Genomic DNA, 24,005 nt, shown 5'->3' with positions numbered 1-24,005 from the left:
GTCCTCCTCACCACGACTTTCTTGAATACATTGATTCATACAAAATTCAAGTGATTGATGGTTTCCATTTTTAGAAACATAACTAAATTGGAGCATATTTCGTGCTCTGCTTCCGCTTTCAAGAACTGACGTACATACATCTCCTAAATACATATATCTCGTATATCTACATATTCTCTTTAATGGTAAGTTATTTCTATGCATGTATGAAAACCAGGTCAAAAACAGACGAACCGTCACCGTCATTTACAGAGGTGGGCAAAATAGTTTGTTAAAGTGCAGCATTTTGAGCCCTGTTCTTCCCAGAGTTAGGATTTCCAGGGCTGTCACACCCTCAAAAGCACACCAATCTACGTGGAAAGTACAATTGTCACCGAAAATAGTACACGTTCTGTCAAGAAATTAACTTTTTATCCGTTTAAAATATTGTATTTTTTTTTAATCGTGAAAACAATGCATTTTTTCCTCCGTAATAAAAAGTTAATTTCTTAACAAAACCTCACATACTTGTCTGAATGTTGATGCCTTCTCTACATAAATTTTCGCCTTTTTGTGGCTGTAAACCACTTCCGGAAACCCATACCCTGCTAATAACTAAACTCAAAATACTCCATTTTAACCCAAAATTTTCCCCAGAAATGCCTCATTTCTCAATTTCTTCCTAAGCATTCCATTCCCTCTAAATCATACCTCTTCCCCCCAACAATTTCACTCCATACATACATACCTACATCCTCTTCAAAATCAGTATTTCAAACTCCACCCAAACCTTCTTCCTATTGAATTCCAATCCCGCAAAAATCAACCCTTTTCATCCGCAGATCTCTCTCTCTCCTCCCGTAACTGAATAAATAATGTATGCATTCTTCTTCTCCTCCACCCAGTCCGATCCAATTCACCGATTAAAATGCCACCTTCGTACGTTCATACTCCGGCCAGGTAAAAGGTGCATGCAATCCACTAGTCTCACCTCAAAGAAGAATACATACTTCGTTCGTGTTGGGAACGACGTGGATGAAAATACAACGGGAGCTTGAGCTTATCCATCCCGAATTCGGGGGAGAGAGATCGGAGAGGATGTTGACGCTGGGTGAGTGAGGAGTAATGTATGGCGAGAAATCCCAACACTGCCGTCTCGACTCCCGTCCCATCACCACCGCTGCCGACAAACTTTCACTCACCACCACCGACCCACCACCACTTCACGGACAGACTTTCACTCAAAAACACCATCGTCTTCTTCGTCTCCTTCTTCTCTTAAAGCGTGCAGAAGCCCTGCATGCATTTTATTCTACATTTACGACTTTCGCCACAATTTTAACAGTGAAATTTCCAAAGTGAAAGTCTTCTTCTTCTTCATCTTACAGCAAAAGAGTGCATGAATTTTTTGATAGGACTCTTTCCAAACAGTGAAATTTCCAAAGTGAAAGTCTTCTTCATCTCACATCAAAAGCGTGCATGCACTTTTTTACAGTTACGACTTTCCCTGCACTTTAAAATAAACAAAGTGAAAGCTAGCTACAATATAATTCGTCCAACTCTGGGAAAAAGTGAAAGTTTCAAAGAGTTTAAAACACAGCGATTTCTTTTTTGGAGAAAGGAAACCAATTTGAAAAAAGTAAGTCAACCTTTCTGCAAAATTTCTAAAAAAGACTGCAAATCCACAGACCATACATAAATTATCTGCACAGTAGACACATCGCAAAAATGAACGTCTCCCCGCGTATGTTCTTAGATTTTTAGCAAATTAGTCTCAATTGATCATAAATTTGATTAGGATACGAATATCATTAGCGGATCGTGTCTTTCGGAAATTTCATATATGAAATTTCCGACCTCCCAATGGGCACGTTTAGCCGAGATCTTTGCATACGAAGAGGAGAAAACCCACCTTGAATTAAACCCGACAAACTTTACACTTTCCAAATTTACAGCTCGCTTTCTCCTCTTGTAATCCAAATATCTCCATGAAACGTGCCCATTAGCAAATCTTGCCATTTCCAAATTTCATACTAATCAAATTTGGCACTATTTTCTCTAAAAGTTACCCCAAAATCGTGAAATTCATACGGTGGAACACTTCCATTCCGCTCAAACCAATTAAACCTGACCATGTCGCGAAATAATGAACGCTTGTCAGCAAAAATGAGGACAATCTGCTTCCCCTCCTTTTGCCACCTCCTTTTGATTAATTTCTCCTTCCTTCATCCTGCCTGCCTCCTTCTTCTTCTCAGACTTTCCCCGTTTTTAAGACGCTCCGTACAATCTCTCTGCTCCATCTGGACAGGAGGACAGGGCGCGCAGGGAATGAGACATTTCCGCCGAATGGAACGTGTAATGATGAGGCTGGGAGTGTGACTCTGATTTATTTGTCCCACAGGACACAAAAAGAACACGGAACAAGCACAACTTTCACCCGTTCCTTTTCCCCAACACTTTTCATTCTTGCATCTCCAAGATTTGTCACCGTACGAGACACATTTCTCCCAAGTTGCATAAACAGATTTCATTCATTTTTTGTTTCCTCTAAAAAAATATCTATAGTGTTTCGTTTCCGACGAATGGGCTACATTCCTTGCATTGAAAAAAAGCATGTAAGAAATGCAGGTGCAAGAAAGTGGGAGAAATTGCAAGAAATATGTGCCATCGAGCCACGCGCGCCGTACGAAATATAGCGGCGCGGCGAAATTTCATTAACCTCGCATTCCTTGCAGGTCAAAATATTTACCTGCAACAAACCACTTTCTCCCCTTTATTTCTTGCAGGGGGTTATTTGCACCCGCTTTTTCATATATTGCGAGTTTCTCACATTCCTTCCACCCCAAAACAAGCCACGCAAGAAATACGAAGTGCAAGAAACTGGGAGAAAGTGCAAGAAATATGTATCCAAGCTCCGTATGAAGTAGTTTCTTGCTCCGTGCATTTCTTGCAGGTCAAAAATAACACTTTCTTGCAAGAGTTTCGTTTCTTGCGGGTTTTTACTACATTCCTTGCACCCCAAAGCAAAGAAATGTGAGGTGCAAGAAACTGGGAGAAAGTGCAAGAAATATGAGCCATTTCGTAAGAACTCTCGGCGTAAATAATTTATGAATTTCTCCCAGGCCAAAATATTTACCTGCACGAAACCACCCACTTTCTCCCCTTCATTTCTTTCATCCAAGTCTTGCTTACTTTCACCGAAACATTGAATCTGTCACAAAAAAATCCTGTCCTCCTCGCTTCTTTTTTTTCTTAACACAAATTCCTTCCTGAAAGAAACCCGTCCAAAAATGTGAAGAATTTTCTAAAAAAAAACTTTGTCCTTAAACATTTATTACAGAGTGAAAGTGGACGACGAGTAAAGTAAGTGGACGAAGACTCGAAAACTTTCTACCTTTTGTACACATGACACCTGCTTCGTCTGAAAAAAAAGTCACCCGAAAAATAAAACGTGCCCAAAAAACTACGCCGACTTTCTCAAGAGAAAAGTGAGTGAAAGCAAGTATTAAAAAAAACTTAACTTTAAGGAAAACCAAAACATTAACAAATTTAGGTAAAATTCGACTAAAAACTCAAGCATCATGGTGACTTTGCTCCATTCTTTTGATCACAACGAGCAAACTTTTTAACTAAACTTTCACACAAAGAGGTTCCCCCCATTATTAAATGGAGACAAGAAAAGAGCAAAGAGAAAGCTCAAATAATACTCCAAAAGATGACATCATTTCACATTTATAACGGGACAGAAGCCCCACAATAAGCGAGGCTTACCTGTTAATACCTGTGCTCCCATTAAAGCAGCTCAACGTCACCAAAAAAGCTGCAAAATTTCTAAATAGACTGCTTCAAAATTACTAACAAAAGTCTTTCATAATTCCAATTTTCAAAGGTTAAACAATCATAACAAAATCTATTACAACGTGTTTTCATAAATATTTCAACGTCCACGTGTCCAATTAATGACACGTGGTGCAAGTGCAAATTGTGCAAAATTTTGAATTCTGAATCCTTCCGAGCATGTAAAACTACAAGACTTTTTTTGCTATCAAACTAAACATTACTTTCCCCCAACTGTGAAACTAGATCATAATTCGTCTCAAACAAAAGTGTTTACTTAACAAGTGGAATAATAAGTGCATAGTTTGTGAATGAATTAATTAATCAGCAGCGGATTTCTTTCCACCAAACCATGCGGGCAACTACTGGAAGCTTGGAAACTTATTAAAACCGAGGTAAGTATCTAACTATATAAATAAGTAACCGTTCAATAATAGAATTAGTGTACACAAAATCAGCCATCCAACCGACCAACCTATTGTTCTACTAATTCTCCATTGTACGTACGAATAATAATCACCGATCCATTCGATTCTATTCTATTCCCACCCTCACCGAAATGAATACGTGTTGCGGGAACAATCCCATAATTACGGGAACATTAATCCACAAAACAAGTGTATACTTTAGGAGTGTAGGAGAAGGTAAGCACCCGTATAATGTCCACTTGCCTCCACTCATTAGTTACGTGTGTAGCTGCCCTTGTTGTTTGCTACCCTTTTATTGCCACCGAGTTAGTCCTGGCACAGGAATAAACGGACGAATAGAGAGGATAAACCTGGGAAGTGGGAATAATATAAAACCCCGTCGTCGTCGTCCAGTGTGTAACCGCATAAGGGATGTGTTTTCCATGTAAAACTCGGATTTTCATGGGACCAATTTTATAAAAAAATAAGCGGCCTGATTTTTCAATTGTTTCCAGCCTAAAGCTTGGTTTTAAAAATCCTGGAACTTTTCGAATTTTAGAGCAAATTCCTAATTTTGAAAACATATTTCTTTAAGAACTAGCAAAAGATTTTGAAATTAAAATTTTACAACATTCCGATTTTTAATAAGTCAGCTAAATCCTTCTGATGAAACACTTTTCGAATCCGTCATAAAATCAATAAAGTTCCAGAATTTGAAAATCCGAGATTTTTTTCTGAAAACAGTTTAAATTTCAAATTAGGCCATTATGAAAGTAAAAATACGGATATTCTTGTAATGAACTAAATAAAATTATTTCCATATAAATCTAACTTTTACACGAGAAAGACCTCCCTTCTCCTCAGTCTCGTCGTAGTATTACAATAAACGCACTTTCTCCTCTGCGTAACGCACTTATCGACCGTAACATAACCACGTGCAGGTTATGCGTTCGTCTGGGGGTGGATGGCATTTCGTAGATAATTCCACTTTTCCACTCTTTTAAGCCTCCTGCCTTTCCATCCTTTCTTTCTTCAACTCCTGTTTCTTCACGTCCTGTTTACATACAAACTCATGTGTATGAAAAGGTGCTGCCTTACTGGGTGGGTAAAATTGATTCCTAACAACCTTCATGTATATGTAATCCGACAAAACAAAACAAAACAGTCGTGTGCGTGTCTTTCTGGCCAACGCTTTTTTTTCTCAGAAAATTATTAAGCGATTACTTTCTCTTGTTTGATTTCATCTTTTGGTTTCTGGTTTCACGTGGTTCGCTCGGATATTGTTTGGCTTTCTTCCTTTTGTCTCATTTTTTGCACCTATCAATTCCCACACCCCCTCCAATTTCCCCTCTTTATCCCCACCCACCCATCAATTCAAACACGTAATTTATTATTTATAACTTTCTCAATATAGTCCAGAACTAGTTTTTTTACTTTAATCGGATCACTTCCAAGGTTTTTCATAAATACAAATATTTCTAGGAATATTTTAGATTTAATGTTTACCAAACTTTACAATTTTTAAGAGAAAGTTCATCAAAAATTAATTTTTTGTCCAACTCCCGAAAACTTTACCTTCTTTTGAAGTTGCAATCTACATTAAAAAACACTCAGAACCCGATAAAAAATGAATTTTAAACCAATCCACCCGCTCGCTTAACACCAAAAAAAATCTGAACACGTGGCCCGAATTTTTTTCAAAAATCAAATTAACTTGATACAAAACTACACAATAGAAAGTGATACCAAGAAAGGAAGTTAATTTCAGTAATGAATTCCAAATAACTGGAAATTTGTATAAGCAGAGAGAGAGAGAAGAAAGGGGGAAAGGAGGCGGAAGTAGAGAAAGGCCAACAACATGCAGAGTTCGTGCCCCGTCTTCTTTGTCCTCCTCCTTCCTCCCCACCCCCTCAATTCACTTGACTTGGCTGCATATGTACCTCCGTATCTGCCTCCCAGCTCGTGAGGGAACAATAGAATGGAAATGGAAATTGGAGGACACAATGGATGGAGAAAGGAGACGAGGGAGAAAATAACAGTGCATACGTAACAGTAGTAAAATATTTACTCGCACACCTTCCCAATAAAATTGAACACTTTCACTTCCCTCAAACTCCACACATGCAAATTTAACTATAAACCTGAGAGAAAGTCAGTCAGTCTTCCCACGTGACATAAAAATTTCTACATGATATGATACAAAATTTATCATTATTCTAATCTAATAATCGCATTATGACACGAAATGAAAGCAACTTACAAGTTCATCACCCAAAAGTCTCAGGCAACATAAAATTGGTACTACAACATTTCCAATTATTCTAATTTAATAATCCCATTAAATTCGAAGTGAAAGCATCTTTCATGTATAAACTTATCATCAGTAAATCTCTGCCTCCAGAATTTTTATGCTTATACCACTACAAATGTGAGAGAAGGTCATTCTACATAAAACTCGTACTTACATAATGTTATACAAAATTTGCAATTATTCTAATCTCATTAAACTCAACGTGACACAAAATGAAAGCAACTTTCACTCGCACAAACAAATGAACCTGATCAAAAAGTCTTGCATAGGAATTTCATCCCAATTTGCACCATTGTGCCGCAGTAATGAGCCGCCTTTGAAGAACGTGGATGGAAATCCATCCGACTCGCATTCTCATACTCATCTCGGCAATATTATTACCTTCACGTAAAGGAGGAAAACAAGCAGCTTTCTCCAGCTTTCTTTCAGTGTTCCGTTTCTTCCAAGTTTGCTACATTTCTTGCACTGGAAAGCAAGCCACGCAAGAAATGAGAGATGCAAGAAACTGGGAGAAAGCGCTAGAAATATGCGCCATCAATCCACGTGTTATATCAACTATGCAAATAGTTTTATGCGTCTTGCATTTCTTGCAGGTCAAAATATTTGCCTAAAAACCACTTTCACCCCATTCTTTCTTGCCAGTGTCTTGTTTTCTTTGCTACATTTCTTGCACTGCAAAGAAGAATCATAAAAAATGCGAGGTGCAAAAAACTGCAGAAAACTGCAAGAAATCTAGCCGCGCGCCTTATTTCTAGCGGCGAGACGTCGTTTCTTGCGCCTTACATTTCTCCCAGGTCAAAATATCTACCTGCAAAAAAAATACACTTTCTCTACCGTTATTTCTTGAAAATAACGTTATTTCCACCCGAAACACTGACAATCACCACTTTACATCTGCAGCAAACATTACACTTGCAATCCAATCTATGCACATGAGGAATCGGAAAGGGCAAATTCTTTATAACATTATCGCTCATTGTATGTACGTACGTACTCCACCCATCGTCCCCCCGTTACGATTTGTATTGTTGTATCCCCATCAAAGTTATGTCGTGCCATTGCATTACATATAAATTGACTGGAAATGGCGAAATAACGCCCACCACCACTGCAGCTGAACCAGAGCAATAAGAAAGTTTCCAATGCAATAAGAAGGCATCCCATGCATACAATGCGTCGCATTTGGTTAAGTAAGTACTCACATCGAAACTCGATACTTCAAAAAAATAAATCCGGGAAAACGAATGTAAAGAACTAGCGACAGATTGAAATTTCCTTTAAAACGACACCGCATTTGACAATTATACATTTTACGACCTTTGACCTCGTCCTCAAGGTCATAGGGCTGATCAGAGGTCAAAAATATTGAGGCGTTGAATTCGTATTAAAATGTCCTTTAAAATGACACCCCATATGAAAATCTAGTTGAAATTTGGCCTTTGACCTCACGCCAGGGTCATTTTGACCTTGACCGTAGCGACCCCATTTTCGAACACAACCGAGGTTCAAAAATTACAAGCACAAAGGCGAAAACGGTATTTCATTATGTTTCGGCATTCATAAGATATCCTGTTTACAGACAGACAGACTAACGGACAGACAAACCGATCACAATACGCAGCCCACCCTACTTGCTACCTTTCTTTTAAAATATTAAACTCTAAGCGTGCCTTGGCCCCAAAATTCTATGAATGAAGTGACAAATTCCCTCCTACTTTTTTCCACCATTGTGTAAAAATCTCATAAAACGGACCACAATGGAGTTTCTTTTTTTAGATTATTGCATTTTCTGGTGTCACGTACTTTAGCGTCGTGCGATGCAAAATGTAATAATGTGCGTGCGTGAAAACATTCGTCTAAAATTTGAATTCATTTTCACAACAACTTTTCCCTTCCTGTCACGTACGTAAACAGGGGGATTACCTTACGTTACGGCATAATAGATTACACCATACTCCCCAAACGACCAACCAACCACCATTACCATTATTGCACTCTTATGCAACCAGAAGGGTGTGTATGTATACAGGCTGTCGTCTCATAATCAGCGATGGGCAAAATATTGGGGGTATTTATTCATCACAAATTCGCATGTTCAAGTTTTTCGCATCGTAACGCCATTTAAAAAATTGCGAACTTGATTAGAGCCTCGGAAATGCGGTGGAATTAAAGTATGCAAATAAACTTTTTGTGAATTAATGCGATCTCATATTGAGTACTGCAATTTTGTCAAAATATCTATATATTTTGAGCTTAGTTTTTCCCAGGGTTTGGATTTCCAGACACCCACAAAAAGACGAAAATCTACCCCGAGAAGGCAACAGTAATAAGAAAATAGATGGTTTTCTGAAAAAATTGACGCGTTGATGCTGTCAAAATAATCTCGTTTTCACGATTTAAAAAAATACCGTATTTAACAAATTCTCACAAAACCTGTAAGTATTTCCGCGCCCCTGTTCAATTGTCTAGAGAGATTGATACCTTTTTGTGGCTGCAATATTTCTGTAACCCAAGAAATCTGATCTCTTGTTGTATAAAACCGAAGCTAAAAATGTGGTAAATATTTTGACAAAGCTAATATTTCCCCCAGCTCTGCTCATCCTACTCATGGTTCAAATTGTTTGTTGGTTTTTGGTGTGACTATATTTTCCCGTGTTATCATTATTATTATTATTGTCTCCTCTTTCCTCCTACCTTTCCTCTAATCCTCCCCAACACCAAACAAACCCTGCCAGGAAATGAGAAAGAGTGTGTGTCGCCCTGAAAATGAAAATGAGAATCGTGCTGATACGTAGGTAGGTAGGGAGCCCCGTAACAATAATAATACCAATAATATGCATAATGTAAGGACACGGTCGAGTGATTAGGCCGCATTTCAGATTTCGATTCAAATTGGATTTAGTGGTTGGTGAATAAATACATACACTCTTAAAAAACGGGTATTAAATCATTACCAACTCCAGTACATTTACGTATGACTCTACCAGTTCTGTACTCAAAATAAGGTAGTAATAAATCATTACCATGCGGAATGACTATGTGTCTCTACCACGTCGGTTACGATTTGTCGTAGAAATGGTAACAACAAATTCAGCGAAATTCTAATTTAATACATAATGGTATTCACTTCCTTAATATTTGGTAATAAATTTGAATTTCCCTGAACTTATTATTACCATTTCTATGACAAATCGTAACCGACGTGGTAGAGCCACATAGTCATTCCGCATGGTAATGATTCATTACTACCTTATTTTGAGTGTGGGAATAACGGGCATTACCGTTCAGTTTGGTAATGATAAATTCTACTTCTAACCGGGTAAAAAGTTATTACCAGAGCACTACCAGTGCTGACTTGTTGTAAGTCACTCTACCACATTTTTAACAGTGCAGGAAACTACAGCAAATGAAGATTCATGCCGCTTTCTCCCCATTTTTTCTCATTCCTCTCTCCAATTAAGGAAACGATTAATGCTCACTTGCATCTAATTTGTATTAAATTAAATCAAACCGCCTCCTCCGCCGCCCACCCTCCCAATTAATTACGATGTCATTATTAAATCAAATAATCCAAACAATCCTCCTCCACAAAACGCTTGGTCGATACTCAAGTGGATGCCAGGAGTGACTCGCAGTGGCCGCGGAAGCCGTGGGGACATCGGGGGACATTAGAATTGTAGGAGGGGAGAGAGGGTTTTATATACACTCAAAATAAGGTAGTAATGAAACATTACCATGCGGAATGACTATGTGTCTCTACCACGTCGGTTACGATTTGTCGTGAAAATGGTAATAATAAGTTCAGGGAAATTTAAATTTAATACATAATGGTATTCACTTTCTTAATATTTGGTAATGAATTTGAATTTCGCTGAACTTATTATTACCATTTCTACGAGAAATCGTAACCGACGTGGTAGAGACACATAGTCATTCCGCATGGTAATGTTTCATTACTACCTTATTTTGAGTGTAACATGATATGCATATGATGGGGACATCGAAAAAAAAGTGTGGACATTGTCACTCTGTCCCCCCACACCCTTCCGCGGCCACTGGTGACTCGTTCCTCATTGAGAGAGGGCTTGGACGGGTTAAATTTTGATGAGGATTTCCACTCCAAAATTGTCTACATACTTGTCCCAACATAGAATCTGGATTTGACTGCTTTCACTCACTCGACTCAAGTGGCAGCATGCCAGTCGTCGTCTCACCAGATGCTACACATGCTTGTTTTCTGAACAACGTCTGCTGCTGTTTGCCATCCATCCGTCTCTCATTAACGGATGAGATTTGACATTTCACTCCACCACCACCACCACCTTTGTCTCTCCGGAGGAAGGAAAACATGGCCAGGAAATTAATTAGTATGCCTGGTCTCATAAGCAGCATGAGAAAAATGACGGATAGAATTTTACACGAGTTTTGTCTCCCAAAAAAAACAGTGTGTCGTTTCTTACAGGCTTGTCATATTTCTTGCACTGCAAAGAAAGCCAGGCAAAAAGTACGAGGTGCAAGAAAGTGCGAGAAATGCGAGGTGCAAGAAACTGGGAGAAAGTGTGAGAAATATGCCCCATCTAGCCACGCACAATACCAAGTATATCGTCGGGACGGAGTTTCTTACACCTTGCATTTCTTGCAGGATCATACTACTTCAAAAACCGCACTTTCTTCCCTCTATTTCTTGCACGTGGTTACACGAAACACTGTCCCAGAAACTTATACTATACCTCCCTCTCATGTATCTCAAATTTCCTTAGACAAGAGATGCATCAATCCCGAGACAGCAGCAGCTGAGTCGTGTGGAGAAAGGATAAACATTATTAGTCATCACGTACAGATAACAAGATGAGGGGGACCACACCACCACGCATAAACCGTATCACATATCCATATCCCGCGTACGTACGTACGTAGTAATAAATTTCCGTGCGTGAATAATAACACGGCAAGCGCCACATATGCAAGGCTTCAACCCAGATAGGGCACGACGCTTTCCCTTCCTTCCCGTCTCATTTTTTATTTTATGGCAAGGACGTCCCATCTATCTGCATACGCGGAGCAGGGCAAACTGCAGTTTTGCCAAGAGAAAGAGAGCGAGGAATCCATACGTACGAGAGACAGATTTATAGGGGACGGATCAAAGCTTGAATTTTAACAAGGTACTTACTCACCATCTTCTACTCCTACGCTCCTCAACCTACCCACGCTATGTACTACTGATTTTTTATGTAACACTGATTTTTTTCTCTCTCCACTTTCACAAAGAAATCTAAACCTATCTCTGAGGTTGAACCAATTCTGTAAATCCGCCCTTAAAATTCGACACCCTTCATTTTCCTCTCGCTATTAATGTCATTTCGTTCTCTGCCTGCGCTAACATAAATAAATTAAATATCTGCTTTCTCTCATCTCCAGAATGGATCAATGGACGACGAAACTATATAGCCAGCCAGCCAGCCAGCCAAGCGTATGCTAATTCTGTCCTCTTTCCACCAACCCGACCGAATTAGATAATCTAAGCGAGAGAATAGATAGTCGGGGATAATACGGCTTATAAATTTTATTATCAACTCAACCAGCTCTGCAAACCCCATCTCCCCTTCTCCGCTCGCTGCCCTTTCCTCAGCCGGAGGAGAAAGTACGTCGATTTCCATCCCAAGTGGAATAGTTTTCTCCTCAGTCTGCTCAAGTGTCTGGTTCGCTGGTGAATGAATCTTTACATAATCGAAGCCCCACAAATGCAATGAAAGCAGATCCACTTTCATTTCATCATTGTTTGATTTCGGGTCGAACTCTTTACACACAAAATTATGTAACAAATATCCCAATTATTATGCATAAACCTGCCCAAGTTCCCACGTATTGCATATGTTAATTTTCCGTTATGTATGTATGCAAATTGATTTCGGAAGTTGGTACCTAAACGATGCAAAAGTCTCGTCACAACAAAATCTTCATATTTATTCCGTACTGGTATTGATGTGGTCATAACTTCCTACCGAATTGGTAGTAGTTTATTTCTCAATGGTAAATTTTTCACTAACAGATCATACCTAAACCGTAATTATTACTATTTTCGGTAGAGTCATACACACTACGGTCAGTACCGATTTCATCCCAGTTTTCTAAGAGCTTATACATATCAAAATTAGGTAACAAATATCCCAATTATTTGTTACAAAACTTCCCAAGTTCCCACGTATGTTGAATATGTAAATTTAAAACTTTGTGGACCATGGAAAAGTCTCGTCACACGTGACGAATAATCACCATCGTCGTCCGTATCTCCTGCGTGACGTTGACGAATGGTCACTGGAGCCGTGTTCCGTATGTGGGTTTGATTGATGATGCCTTTGTCACCCGGGAGACCACGTTATTAAAGTCTGATTGATTGATTTAGTCGTCATCATGAGTACAAAACCATTGTTATCGAGGCTGTCGGCTCAAAATGTGATCAAAGTCAAGTGGTCTGGCTCCAGATGACAACTTATCAATCGTCTCAGAATTCTGTGAAGGCAGACTCTCCAGAAATTTTAGGGTTTACATAGTTTTTTTTTAAAAATGTAAAGGTTTGATGCCTACCAAGTAAAAAAAATAGTTAAGTAATTTTAATAATTACAATAGGGGTATTCATTACGAGTGGTATTCATTAAGGTGGCAAGTTTGCAAAAAAATTTGGTTTGAAAATTAAGTCGCAAAAACTTGCGCAAAAGCTTATTTTGTATTTTTTTGAAATTAAATTGTGATGCTAAACCATACAAACTCGTAATGAATACCCCCAATAAGTGGGATCGGTCTCCCTGCGAACGCTCTCCGATTTTGAGTCAATCAATTACAAATTTAATTAGTGTGAAATTTTAAAAATAGATACATACATGATCTCAGAATACGCACTTTTGGCGATATATTTGCACCCGAAGAGGAGAAAACGCTTCTTAAAGTCGACAAATTTTAAAATCTTCCAAATTTACTTAGCATTTTCTCCTCTTCGGATGCAAATTTCTCGGCCAAACGTGCCCATTTTGAGATTATATCTTTTGTAAATTTCTTATCACTTAAATTTGTAATCGATTCACATTATGTGATTTGCTTGAAATCGGAAAATATACCCTGGGAGACGTCCCTTGTTCGTACATCGAAATTTTCAAATTCTAAGAACCTATTGATACTATCACAAAACCCAAAACTCTTGAAGAAATCCAGTTTAAAAAATGTTTTCCATGCTCGTTTTTTTTCCCTTAAAAATGCAAGACTTTGACGCCTCGTGAGAAAAAAATGTTGAAATGATATGATAGTAACAGTCGCCAGATTATGATGGCGAATAAGAATTTAAAAAATAAAAAACATCTATTTGCGCAATTCCAGCAATAAAATTGGTTACTTTTAGATCATTTTGGGGTTTATTTTTCTTAAAAAAATGTAAGGGTTTGATACCTTTCGGGTAACAACTATGTGGAATTATATAATTCTCATTCATTAGATTTGTGTCGTCATAGCTTGCAATTAATAAATATTGCTTACGCCATTTAGGCCTAATTAACCTAATTATCCGTTATTTAAACTGAAACATTTTAAGGTTTAGTTTTCTTTAAAATAAATTTATCACTTTTACGCATTTAGTGTGCAAAAAAAACTTTACATACAATTTTATTTTAGCTGTGCAACAGTTATTCTATTCTGTGCAAAATACCGTGTGCAGAAAGACTTACGCTAATTTTTAATCATTGCAATGCACAAATTCCAAAAGTTTAAGGACTCATTTGTGCAAATTTGGTCCCGTCAAATGTTTTTGGGATTTAGTTTTCTTTTTTTAAAAATGTTACACTTTGATGCCTTTCGCGTACAAAAAAATATTTTACATACAATTTTAATTTTTAGATTTGTTCATGGATGGCAGAAATTCTGGAAGTTTAAGTATTTATTTGCGAATCTATATTATAAGCTGAAAATGTTTGTCTGCAACGGAAGTGAAAGTAATTTTCCGTGACGGAAGTAAAAATTGAGAAAGTTTCACTTCCCTTGCCAACAGGCATTTCTAGCTATATACATATATTGTAAAAAATGATTCGCTGGAATTATGAACAATCCGAATTAATTTTTACGAAAATCAAATAAGTTTTCGCCCGGCGGGAGACGGGCTTATACGCTAGTATCACATATCCAGAAATGAAATGGTCCCGTCAAATGTTTTTCTAAATGCGATACTTTAACGCCTTTCGTGCCCCAAAAACAAACATTTTTCATACAATTTTAATTTTTAGAATTATTCCTCGCCGTCAAAATTTACTATTTTGGGCATCACTAGCCCTGCAATCGATCCTAATTCCGCAATGGAGCACTTCCACCGGCTCCACCAAGTCGCGGGTGGACTATTTCTTCTCGAGAGATGAATTTGGACCACTGCCCATTACATAATTTAAGGCATTTCATGACAAACAAAATACCGCAGTGGGCTAAAAACCCATTCAGCCTGAAAGACGCTCCCTTTATCTCTTCCTCAGTACAGACAATGAGCACTTTTATTTAACTCTTTACTCACTTCTCGTCAGCCAAGAGAGGGCTCTTAAAGGAAGTAATGGTCAGTGTGAATTATGGCCTCATTTAGGAGTTGACACACATTATTTCAATAAATTCCAAGTAGTCTGCACAACTTTGGCAATAAAATGATATGTCCGGCTTATGCAATGCTTTAGCACTGCATGACTGCATGACCAATAACTGGCCAAATGACTGGACACAATTCTTGCGGCTGTTTTATATGCAAATATTTATTACACGTCCCAATTTCTTGCAGAATTTTTTGAGAGGATATGCATTAGGTTTGGGGAAAGTATTTAATATAAAATAACCATAGAATACTACACTAACAATGGAGGCGCAAACCATGTTCAGCCCAGAGTATTTTTTTACCTTATTAGTTTGAAAGAGCAAGTCTTTACAAACAACATTTGGTTCGGCACTTGGGCAGATGCGCAAATTTCAGCACGTTATGGGCGCCGCAAGTTCGCAAAAACGCAGGATTTTTCGGGCAATGCCCAGCGCGAGCTCAACTTCGTGCGTTTTTGCGAACTTGCGGCGCCCATAACGTGCTGAAATTTGCGCATCTGCCCAAGTGCCGAACCAAATTTTGTTTGTATAGACTTGCTCTTTCAAACTAATAAGGTCAAAAAATTATCTGGGCTGAACATGGTTTGCGCCTCCATTATAAGTAAAAAAAAACCTTTCATATTTTTTTCTGACTATTAAATAAACATTGTCTGGACACTAAAACAGCAACTATGCGGATACTTAATTTCTCTCACAAATTAAGTAACGAAGCAAAAATCTATCCAATTCCAGGATTCGATCAACACGTACATAAAATCATTACGACCAAATTAAATCCAAACTTATCTTATTCGATTATCAATTCGATTTGCACCGAACTTTCGTAACCCTTCCTCTCACCGTCCGAGGCACGTTCTTGCATAAATATAATTACAAACCTTAACCCGACTGTGGACTGGCAAGCCAAATACCTGAACTTTCTCTTCCTCATTCTAATCCCACCCAACCTGATGATACAATGTTTCTATCTCATCAAGCAGAAACCCGCGTCATTATTTACTCGACCAACTTCACTTCCTTGAAGGACTTTTGGACATACTTTTACTTGGAATCCAGAACATACTACTTTCCCATCCATTCTTTCCAGAGGTGGGCAAAATACGGTGTCAAAATGCAGTATTTTTTAAGCATCGTTCTTTCCAAGGTTTGGATATCCGGACCATAATCTACGTGGAGAAAGCAACAGTCAGACGAAAATACAGGTTTTTTGAAGAAATTAACTTGTACCGCAGTCTAAATTCAATTATTTTTCTTAAAATCGAGAAATTATTGTATTTAGAGAACGATGAAAAGTTAATTTATTCAGCAATTAGAAATCATGTATTTTCGACTGCAAGTTGACGTAGATTCTCATCTTTTTATGGGTGTAACACCCCCCAAAATTCAAACCCTTCCAAGAACACAGCTCAAAATACGTTATTTTCACCCAGTATTTCACCCACCTCTGGAATCCACTCGTACTTTCTCTCATCCATCCATCCATCTAGTCGTTCGCAGAGAATACCTCAAACCCACCAAACCACATCACGAACCATTCACCAGCCAAGAATCAAAGTCACAAACTTTCTCCCTCACTTTCTCTTCCCCCTCTTCTTCGTCCTCGTCCTCCTTGTTGTTAACCAAGAAATACAGCTACAAACACGACCGAGTAACAAAGTTGACGGTTTATTGGACCAGAATCACTTCAAACTTTCTCCTCCCCAGCTATTCCATCAGTGGCCGCGGAAGCCCAACATTATACACTCAAAATAAGGTAGTAATGAAACATTACCATGCGGAATGACTATGTGTCTCTACCACGTCGGTTACGATTTGTCGTAGAAATGGTAATAATAAGTTCAGGGAAATTCAAATTCATTACCAAATATTAAGGAATTGAATACCATTATGTATTAAATTTGAATTTCCCTGAACTTATTATTACCATTTCTACGACAAATCGTAACCGACGTGGTAGAGCCACATAGTCATTCCGCATGGTAATGTTTCATTACTACCTTATTTTGAGTGTAGGATCGGGAGGGATGGGTTTACATGATGCAAATATCGAATAACCGTGTCCCTCTGTCCCCACACTTCCGCGGCCACCGTGGACAATGATACTCTTCTCTGGCCAAGGGGCGAAAACGTACACAGTTCACCAATTTCTGGGCTGCGGTTTGATTTCCAAGAGGAGGAAATTGGAGACGAATTCTGAATGAGAAATGAAATCTCTCTCGGACTCATTTCATTTGATTCGAGTCGTGTCGAGGTTTCATTTCATCCCAAATTCATCCAGTTTCTCTAATCAGACGGATTTTCAGTCTAAACTTTCCTTGAGAAAGGAAACAATTTTCAATGACTTCCTCCTTTGAATGACACAAAGTTGACGTGTCTTGTGTGTAAAACAAACTTCTTAATTAGCAAGAAAGGCGAGAGATTAAAAGCTGTGGTCACCTATTTCGGACGAGAAAATACATTAGCTGGGAAAACTCGTATTACTGACCCGGGTACATAAATGCGTTACCGAACCTGGTAATAAAGGGTTGGATTACCATTTAATAATGTTATGGCAATGACAAATTTATCATTCAGAAACAAACGACTACCAGGAAATTACTACGAAATCAATACCAGTATATATCTCACTCGACCATATTTTTAACAGCGTGGTAATAACTATCATTACGATTTTGTAATGTTGTGGTGATTTAAAAAATTTACCACTGACAAACAAACTATGACCAATCCGGTAGGAGATTACTACCAGATCAATATCAGTTCGGAGAGTATCCTAGGTTTTTAACAGGGTCATTAAATACTTAATTACTGACCGAGTTACATACATGACCCCGCTGGTAATAAAGGGCATTACCGTTTAGTAATAATGGAAAATATACCACTCGGAAAATAACCACTACCAATCCTATAGGAAATTATTACCAAATCAATAAAAGTACAAAGTATATATCTAATTTTACCACATTTTTGTACAATTTCCATTCCATTCCATCTCGATAAAATCTCATTTTTCTAAATATTCGAGTGGGTGACAGACAGACAACAAGATGACAAAATACGCCAAACTTTCCTCCTACGTGGGATTTGGGATCGGCTCTCACTCTCCTTTTCTTCGCCGAGGAGGAGGAAAGTCCAAATTTTGATACACCTCTCGACTTAATAAAACATAAGCCCACGGCTCCAGCTTCAAACAAACTTCTTGTGGTTTTGACAAGTGAAAGTCAGAGCCTGCTCAGATCCACTGTCGGTCTCGCCTCGGTGCTCCTGACATTTATGAAGCCTCAAATATTAAGATATATTGTGATCAGGCTCTTAAACTCAGAGTTATGTTCTTGTCCCAGTATTTATTAGCGGAGGCTGCTTACTGCCATCATTCTGTCTGTCCATCGGTCCGTCCGTCTGTAAGCAAATGTTGTCTTCGCTATTGTGCTTCTAATTCGGCCGAGTTCGAACATGGGGTCCCTACCGTCAAGGTCAAGGTGACCTTGGTCTCGCCAAATTTGACCACAATTCTCATTTCCGGTGTTATTTTAAAGGAAATTTCATCACGAATTCAACACCGTCAATATGTTTTACGTCCAATCAATGTATCCGCATGAGGACAGGGTCAAAAGGTCAAACATACATTGGGACATTTCAACTCAAGTCTGTTACCACGCAAACTTAGGAATTTTCGATGAAACATTTTAAAGAAAATTTGAAGAAAATTTGACATCTTAAAGAAAATTTGAAGCTCTTTCCCACCACTTTATAATCTTCGTTCTCCACGATTTTATTTATTTATCTATTTTGCAAGAGGGTGGGTATGTTGGTGGGTGGGTGGCTGGCTAGACGGACAGATTTATGACGACATCTTCTCCCCAAAACTTTGGAAGTCAACAATTTTTACACGACTCGTCTCCATAACGATCCACATCCAACCGACATACTTACGTCCACCAAATAAATGGTGAAGTGAGGGGGAGCCCCACGGGAGAAAGGAGTCACTATCCCTTCGACTTCTTCTTGAAGATGAGGCAATCTTCATCTCCTCTGTCCGACGGACGGATGGACGAGAAGGAATTGAATCAATACATGAGACGCAGTGGCCGCGGAAGGGTGTGGGCAGAGGGAAAATAATGTTCCCACGTTATATAAACCCCTCCCTCCCCTACACTCAAAATAAGGTAGTAATAAATCATTACCATGCGGAATGACTATGTGGCTCTACCACGTCGGTTACGATTTGTCGTTCAAATGGTAATAATAAGCTCAGGGAAATTCAAATTTAATACATAATGGTATTAACTTCCTTAATATTTGGTAATGAATTTGAATTTCCCTGAACTTATCATTACCATTTCTACGACAAATCGTAACCGACGTGGTAGAGACACATAGTCATTCCGCATGGTAATGATTCATTACTACCCTATTTTGAGTGTAGACAGGGTTATGTCAGTTCAAAAATTCTCCAAATTTTTTTTTACAGATTTTAAAGTTTGGAAATATTTTTGCTGGGAGAGCTTGGTTGTCAAGAAAAATAAGATATTCCACAAAACGTCATAAATGCATGCGAAAAATTTTTAGGTACCGTTTTTGATACTGCATGACCCTAGTTCAATTATTTTATAACTACTTTAATTTGCAATTAAATTAAATCGTTACCATTTTAAGACGTTTTATGGAATGTTTTATTTTTCTTGACAACCAAACTCTCCCAGCAAAAATAACGGATATTTCCAAACTTTAAAATCTGTAAAAAAAAATTTGGAGAATTTTTGAACTGACATCCATCCAAGGAAACAGTCAAAAGACCCTGGTTATACAAACCCATCCCTCCCCTCCCCTATCCCACAATGTTAATGTCCCCACGGCTTCCGCGGCCACTGCTGAGATGTCGGTCGGCCACCACACGTACCTACAATTCCTTCAGATTCATTCCACCATCCAACCAACCAATCCGATATCCAGTGTCTTTTAGCTTTCCCCCGAATTTACCCGTCTTACCCGTTGCGAAATATAGAAGAGGACGAGGAAGAAGGACTCAATGAGTAAAAGCGTGGTTTTTGTGTGCGGAGGGTGCGAGACGGCGAGTGAAAGCTAAGTGAAATGTGACCTGAAAGCTAAACACTTCAAATACACCCAGGTCCTTCCACCACAAAAATAGGGTTCCCTTCAATTGGGGGATAAAAAATAACCATTTTACACATGGTTTTACTCCTATAAATGAACAAATTTGGTATTAAAGTCATAAAAGTTGCTACATTTTCCAGAATTTCTTAATTTGTTTAGCAGTGAGCAAAATTTTTTAAAAAACTAAGGTTCTCCCATAAATTAGAACATTTCAGACACAAAAATGAAGAGCTGTTAACAATTTGGCGATTAAGATGAATTGATTTTTCATAATTATTGTTACATGAGCTTAATAGAATGAAAATTTCGGAAAAGATGCTCCCTCCCATTAATGGAGGACTTCATGTACAGTTTTACTCCAAAAAATCAAGAATCAGCTAGAATTTGGCGATTCAAGTGGTTACTTAGGTTGGCTAATTTTACACCCATAAATGAATGTACATCCTAAAATTTAAGCGTTAACACGATTAGATTTTAACTTTAAGTTGAAACAAATTTCAATTTTTTGTATCTCATTCTAATTTATTAGTGTGCACCCTGTCCCCGTCCTCTGCTTGGCTTCATCTTCATCTCCAGGAGCACTCGAGTCGAGGAGAGAGTGTTTAGGAAGCTGGTAGTTGATGAGGATGTCGATTGTGGATGATGTGAAGTGTGATGTTGCTGTCTCTCTTTTCCTTCTTCCCTCCCTGCTTTCCCTGCTTTCTCTGCTCCTTTGAAGTTCACCCACCAGCCAGACTTGTGGCCGAAATGATAATAAAGGTGGCAAAAGAAGGAGAAATTACGCTCCCAAGATTTCATCCAAAGAGAGGAAGAATATGCCTCTGAGGAATTCCCCACTACTTCCTCTTCTACTTCTTGGACAGTGGCTGCGGAATCGTGGCGACAGGACAGGGGGATAATGTCCCCACACTCAAAATAAGGTAGTAATGAATCATTACCATGGGGAATGACTATGTGGCTCTACCACGTCGGTTACAATTTGTAGTAGAAATGTTAATACTAAGTTCAGGGAAATTCAAATTTAATACATAATGGTATTCACTTCCTTAATATTTGGTAATGAATTTGAATTTCCCTGAACTTATTATTACCATTTCTACGACAAACCTTAACCGACGTGGTAGAGCCACATATGTAGGAGAGAATACGTGGAATTTGGTAGTTGTAAAAGAGAGTGATAGATGTGAAGAAGGGCGGTTAGCCTAGTGGTAAAGGTGTCCGTCCGGGAAACGGGAGACGCGGGGTTCGATTCCTCGCACCACTCTTCAAAACATATTTTTGCTCTCTTTCGCGTATTACAACTACCAAAAATCCCACACATAGTCATTCCGCATGGTAATGATTCATTACTACCTTATTTTGAGTGCAAGGTTATTACATATTTCCATTACTGCAAACCCCTCACTTTCTCATTCTACAATGCTATGTCCCCCGTTGTCCCCACGGCTTCCGCGGCCACTGTTTAGCGGGGTGCTCAATTCTGTCTCCCTCCTTCTTCTGAGATGTTCACATTGGTGGAGCATAATTGACTAATTTCCTTCCTGGTGGAGGACCAAGGTCAAATTCGAGTGGGAGGAGGGAACAATGTCCGAAATGACAAGCTCTAATTACCGTCAAAGCTGACGACTTTCTCCAAAAAATTAGGAATCACTGGTAGAAAATCATTTCCCACTAAAATAGTAATTTTATTCGATGAGTAATCGCTAAAATCGTCAAAATCACCACTTTTTAATTACTCCTTGCCTCTGGAAATTTATTTTAAAATTGGTTTATCAGTGAATTGATTAATGGAATGGCGCTGAGTTTTTTTAAGAAGTTTCGATGAACTACAATTTTTCTGAAGGCTTCTTGAAAATCTCGTCCGCCAAAAAGTGTCAAAATCTGTAGTGTATATTTCTTTAAAAAATTGGAAACATCCTGCTCTATAAATTTTGTCCAGAATTTTTAAAATAAATTCCCCAAACAGAGAAACAACTGAAAGTATTCTGATTTTAAAAATTTTACCGATAAGTAATCGAGTCCTACATTAAAAAAATTATTCTTATTTAATTTCCAACGGTTAAATTTCGCATTTTAGTTTGTATTCCTCTAAAATATTACTTATTCCGTTTTGCTGATTATAAAGACCTGACCTGACTTCTATTAAAGAAAGTTTGATTTTACATAAATTTCATCATTGGCGTTACACTTAATAAAAAATAATACTACTTTTTCCGAAATGTAGCAAAATCGCGACCTTATTTGCAATGAATTATTATAGTCCCAGTTTTCCCATGTTTGGGCGTCACTCTTCCCCCAAAACAATGGCTTTCCGTTCCGTTCCTTTATTGACTTTCTCGTCCCAGGAGTAAGTTAACTACTTTATGAAGCATGGATTATTTGTGATGGCAGATTTATAACTTATTTACCTCACGATTTGCGGATTTTTTCCCTCGTAAAGATATAATAAAAATGTCAAAATAATAATTCCCCACATTGTTTCCTACCCGTATAAATACACACTTTATTACCAGAGCGTGGTTATGTATTTATTTCCAACTTTTTCATTTAACAACGAACGACGGTCAAACTCTGTCGGTTAACTCTCATAGATGACAAAAATTTCAAAAAATTTCAAACTATTGACACAAATTTCTAGGTTTTCAAACATCTCAAAATATTTTTCTAACTTCCGTAATTTTTGAAAATACGTAAAACTGTCAATTTTTTTAAACATCAATTTTGTAAATATTTCAACGATATGAGACAAATTTTTTTGCCTAAATAAATTCGACCACAAAAAATCTAAAACATTATATTTACATTTATTAAAATTGTGTGAAAATGTATATTTTCAGTGTTTTTGGTACATATTTCGTGCATATTTTGGCGTTTCTTTCGTAAACATTAAATATATATTTCACCGACTTTTGATAAATACATAGCCGCCCTCTGTTTATCTACGTAACCATTTCTGGCTGGACTTTCTCTATCCTATTATTTTTCCCTATTTCTCCGCCATAAAAAATATGTCGATAAATTTTAGTGTTTTACTACGTCATGTTTGTTCATACATAATTTCCAGTCTTATTTTCATGTCAACTTTTACTCACTTTCATAAACAAAAAATTTTGTAGACACAAATCATTACAAAATATTTTTACGGTATTTTCTTTCATGATTACATCAATTTTTTTTAAACTTTTTTATACCAATCTCCACCCCCACGTTTACCTCGGCTCAATTCCTTCCTCTCCACAATCGGGTCGAATCAAACCAAAATAAAGCCTTACAGCGCACGTAACAAAGAGGCGAAACCAATTTTTCATATCTACGTCAAAATAAATATCGTATTGTTTTTGCCTGCCGACAACCTGTTAAAAATTGACACGTCTGAAGCATTTTCGGCATTTGTGACCTTTGACCTCATCCACACGGTCGCTTGGGTGTCGCAGGTCAAAATACCTTATTTCGCTGGACAGCTCTTGGAAAATATATGGATTTGAATCCTCACATAATGTATAAGAAAATCATGACCTATGACCTTGCGCTGTGACATTATGACCTACAATGTCAATTTTCCCATTAGGTCTGACCCTTGATCTTAATTTCAAATTTTACCCTATAGTCTCTATACCCTTGAGTTCATGAGTCATCAGAGCAAAATAGAGACAGACAGACGGACGGGCGGACAGACAGATGGACGGCCGGACAAACTGACGGACGTGACCATCTCATAAAGGGTCTCTTTCTCCCTCAATAAACTT

General features: G+C 38.1%; 1 protein-coding gene across 2 annotated transcripts in view; it reads left to right on the top strand.

Annotated features, from left to right (window-relative positions):
• The first annotated feature begins 1,142 nt into the window (after positions 1 to 1,142).
• Positions 1,143 to 24,005, top strand: part of LOC110859048 (rho GTPase-activating protein 100F) — a 111,691-nt gene continuing 88,828 nt past the window's right edge. For both annotated transcript variants that reach the window (XM_035859217.1, XM_035859216.1), the window contains exons 1-2: positions 1,143 to 1,618; positions 3,320 to 4,211. The gene's annotated coding sequence lies outside the window, so the exon portion shown is untranslated. The remainder of the gene's footprint in view (positions 1,619 to 3,319; positions 4,212 to 24,005) is intronic.

This window comes from Folsomia candida, unplaced genomic scaffold (assembly GCF_002217175.1).
Source record: "Folsomia candida strain VU population unplaced genomic scaffold, ASM221717v1 Fcan01_Sc024, whole genome shotgun sequence".
Classification (NCBI taxonomy): domain Eukaryota; kingdom Metazoa; phylum Arthropoda; class Collembola; order Entomobryomorpha; family Isotomidae; genus Folsomia; species Folsomia candida.
The sequence above is the reverse complement of the archived record's forward strand: the minus strand, read 5'-3'. Positions and strand labels throughout refer to the sequence as shown.